Below are 4,206 nucleotides of genomic sequence, written 5' to 3' on the forward strand. Positions count from 1 at the left end.
TTGTACCGAAGTCCTTCTCTTGTGAGATTGCCAATTGTAGATGGAATTTTCCCAGAAAAGTAAGAAGAATGTAAACTCAGGCTTCTCAAATTCACAAGATTACCAATTGAAGATGGCATTCGCCCTAGAAATCCACAATCAGATATATCTAGTCTATTTAAATTTGTGAGATTGCCAATAGAAGATGGGATTGGGGCATTTAGTACACACGAGGACATATACAAGCTTTGTAGGTCGACGAGATTACCGACTGCAGATAGTATCGGCCTACTGAGGTTGCAGCCATAAATTCTCAAGCTTCTCAAGCTGTTGAAGTTGCTAATGGAGGACGGCTTTGTGGCAGAGAAGTCGCATTCAGACAGTTCCAAGACTGACAACTTCTTCATGTCTCCAATCCATGAAAAGATTGATTCTTGGTGTCTTGTGAAGAGCCCCGGACCGAGCCACAATTGACTCAAAGACACAAGCATCTTGAATGAAGAGAGAAACTCCATGGAAATAAATCTCACATCAATAGCCAACTCTTGCAATGACAAGAAACCACCAGAAGAGCTAGTTTTAGAAAAGGACAAGTTGGTATCATCTAGTCTCAAAGTCCGTAAAGAACTTGCATTCGGAAATTTTGGCAAACTCCCTGAAAGATACATATTCCCGGACAAATCAAGGACACTTAGCTTTTTCGATTGGAAGATCCTAGGAGGCAACCACCCCTCGAGTTTAATATTAGCAAGTCGAAGTACACTTAAATGGACGAAATCCATGAAAAACTCCGGAAATGGACCAGGAAAGATATTACTGTCTTCTTGGAGATTGATCACAGTTAGAGAGGTGAGGTTTGAAAGGGATTGGTGGATCGAACCTCTTAGAGAACACTGCTCCAAACTAACAACCTGAAGACGAGGAACAGATTTAGCTAGAGTGTTACACCAGTGCTCTCCGCTAGTAGACATATCCACACCGTCTAGGCGGAGCTCTCTTAAATTGCTGAGGTTCCCCACTAGGGCTTGAAAATCAGATATCCACAGTGAGTTAGGTAGGCTAACAACATGAATATCAGATTCGTCGTCACTAGGATCTTCACTAGAAAGATCCAAGGAGACAAGATTCTTAAGCTTGCCGATGCCAGCAGGTATTTCACCCTCAAGATTCGAATTGGAGAGGTTGAGGTGGGTAAGAAAAGTAAGCCTCTCGAGCCCAACAGCTGACATGTTATATTCAGAAAAGTCAGTCATGCTAAGATCGAGAAACTTTAGGCAGGTGAGATTGCAGATCACAGGGTTAAGGCCATTGCTCCTCAATCCTCATCAAGCCCAAGCGGCTGAGACTGAGTGCCGTGACCCGACCAGAGGAGCCACCACAGCCAACACCCTCCCAGCGACAACAGTCCGTACCTTCTTTCCAGGATGAAAGGCTGGTAGCGGCTTCATCGAAGAAGAAGGATTTCTTTAGCTCGAGGAGCGTTGCAGCCTGGTCTGGATGGCATCGGAGCTCGAGGCTACCACCACCATGGGCGTAGGAGGTGGTGGCGAATGCGAGGAGCAATGCAAGAAAGAGCAGTTTTGCCTGCCATATAGAAGCCATTGGTCTGCACTCTGGAGTCTAAAACTCTAAACACAGAATCACACTTGTTTCTTTTTCTTCTTGACCTAGAAAGGCAGGAGGGCTGCCTTGCTTTATAGAGAACACGCGTATGGCAAAACAGAAACAAACGGTCAGGAAGTCGCAATTCCTGTGTTGAGTGGATTCGCTTCTACATAATTGATGTGATGATTTTTTCTTCAGGTAAAGCCAGTGGACACAATCAGATAACATCGCACTAGTGAATTTTATATTTGTTCTTTGCTGCCGAGTCAAGTAGGCGTGCACCAAGCAACAACAAAAGATTGGATTAGGAAAATATTAACCATTTGAGACGTCGGAATTAAAAGGCTAGGATGATTAAAGTAGCACACAGGCTGAACCAGGTAGCATTTCACAAATATAAGATGTTTTGGATATGTTAACATGGAGTACACACAGAGTGAAATGAATAAACAAACACACTAAACCGTGTCTATATATATTTAATTCACAAAAAGATTAGAACACGGAGGGAGTAGCAAACAGTCTGAACCTGATGGCGAGGATGCAGCACCGCGACGGTATATCATGGTAGCGAAGGATGCACAGTGAAGGGCAAACAAAGAGGACCCGGGCGGCGGTGCCGCTAAGAGCATCTCCAGCCGCGCTCTCAGGAAGACTTCCCCAGGCGATTTTCTCGTTCCGGCGCCAAAAAAATGGCCCAGTCGCGTCCTCAGAAGCCCGATTTTTGCCGGCCTGGGCCGAAAACAGCATCGGCGGACCCAGGCCAAACCCGGCGCGCTGGGGCGAGTTGTTTTGGCGCGAAAAAGCCGCGGGCCAGCCGCGTCAGCGACACGGCGCCTCGTCTTTCCCCAATGGCCTCGGTTCCCGCGGGGAATCAATGGCAAGGCTGCTGCCGGTCAGCCTTGCCATTGATTCCTCACGAGCGGCGCGTCACGGGACGGCGCGCCGACGCCTCCCCTCCCTCGCACGCGTTCACACGGGCGCAGCACGGCTATATAGCCGGCGGCCTCACTTGCCTGTGCCCACACCAGCCCCGCCCCTCGCCGCCGCCCAGCCCCTCCCTCTCCCTCTCTACCTCTCCCGAGCTCGTCATCATGGCAGAGCGTTTCCCCGGAGACGAGGCGGCGGCCAACGGCTTCGGCCGCCGTTCGCTGCGCGAACAGGAGTCCTGGCTCCTGTTCCAGGCGAACATCCCGGCGCCGCCGGACATGCGCGCCAGGCCGACGGGGTGGAGGCTCAGCGACGGGGGAGTGCCCGTTCCCCCGTTGCCCGACGCCGTGGCCAAGCCAAATTACTTCGCCGAGGAGGTCGAGGTCGTCCGCGCCTCCCTCACCGACGCCCAGCTCTCCCTCCCCCAGTACGCCGCCGACAACCACGCGGCTTGGGCGGCGTACTTTGAGCGCCGCCAGCGGCAGCGGTTGGCGTCCACCAACGACGCGCCGGTGGTCGGCGGCCAGAAGAACGGCGAGGGGCGCCACCTGTGGTGGGGCGTCCTCGGCCGCACACTCGAGGGCGGCAACAACCCGCCGTTGGCATACCCGGCGAGGGCGGCCGCCCCGGCGCACCACCGACGCGCCGGGCCATGGGCGCCAAGGAGGTTCGGGTACTCCTCCTCTTCTTCCTTCTCTCGATCTTCCTCGCACTCCTCCGGTGCCCCGGCCTTGCTCGACGTCAAGGCCGAGCCCGCGGCGGAGACGCCGCTCGGCCGGCGCACTCGCAGCGCCGGCATCGTCATCAACGAGGGCGGCCGGCGCGCCTCCTCGTCGGCTCTTACTCCGCGCTTCGTCAAGCCAAAGACGGAGCCGGGGCTCGCGCCGGTGAAGAAGGAGCCGGCCACGCCGGTGAAGACGGAGCTCGACGACGACGACGCGGCCCTGGAATGGCGCGCAGGGACTCCATAGCGATGGAGAAGGAGCGCCTGGAGAAGGCGAAGGAGCGCCAGTGCGCCGCCTTGCGCCGCTTCGCGGAGCCGCGACGAAGGCGGGGTCGTCGTCATCTGCGACAGCAACGACGACGACGCGCCACCGCCACCAGCCTGCGTTGGCGACGCCGGTCAGGGGTCCACCAAGGACGGCCGCGTCAAGGAGGAGAAGTCCGACGACGGCGGCGACGACGGCGGCGACGACGGCGACTACTCGGCGTTCAGCCAGTTTCTCTTTTAGTTTATTAGTTATCTATTTTCCTATGTAACGAAAACCGGCGAGCATGTCTAATATATGCCCAAGTTTGCTGAAATTTATCGTGTTTCACCGAACTTCGCCAAACTGTGCCGAACTTTGCTAAACAAATTTTATTTTCAAACGCGCCTGGGGGCGGCCCTGTGGCCGGCGGCTGGGGACCAACTCGCCCCCAGGCCCAATTTTTACGCCGGCTCACCCCTAGACGGCGATTTTAGGCGCCCCCTGGGGGGCCAACGACCGAAGATGCTCTAAGCGTACTAGAGATCTAAGAGATGGGCGACGCCGGCGCCATGCCACCGCGAGGAGGGTTAGACACACGGCGGCACGGCAGCATCGATTGGCGAAGCAGAAGCCCCGAAGGGGGCCGAGGGCGCACTCTCGGCCTGGCCTTGTCTCGGCAAGCTGCGCGCAGTTGGACCAGCCCAGAAGCCCATTTGACTTA

The sequence above is a fragment of the Triticum dicoccoides genome, chromosome 3A (assembly GCF_002162155.2).
Source record: "Triticum dicoccoides isolate Atlit2015 ecotype Zavitan chromosome 3A, WEW_v2.0, whole genome shotgun sequence".
Taxonomy (NCBI): domain Eukaryota; kingdom Viridiplantae; phylum Streptophyta; class Magnoliopsida; order Poales; family Poaceae; genus Triticum; species Triticum dicoccoides.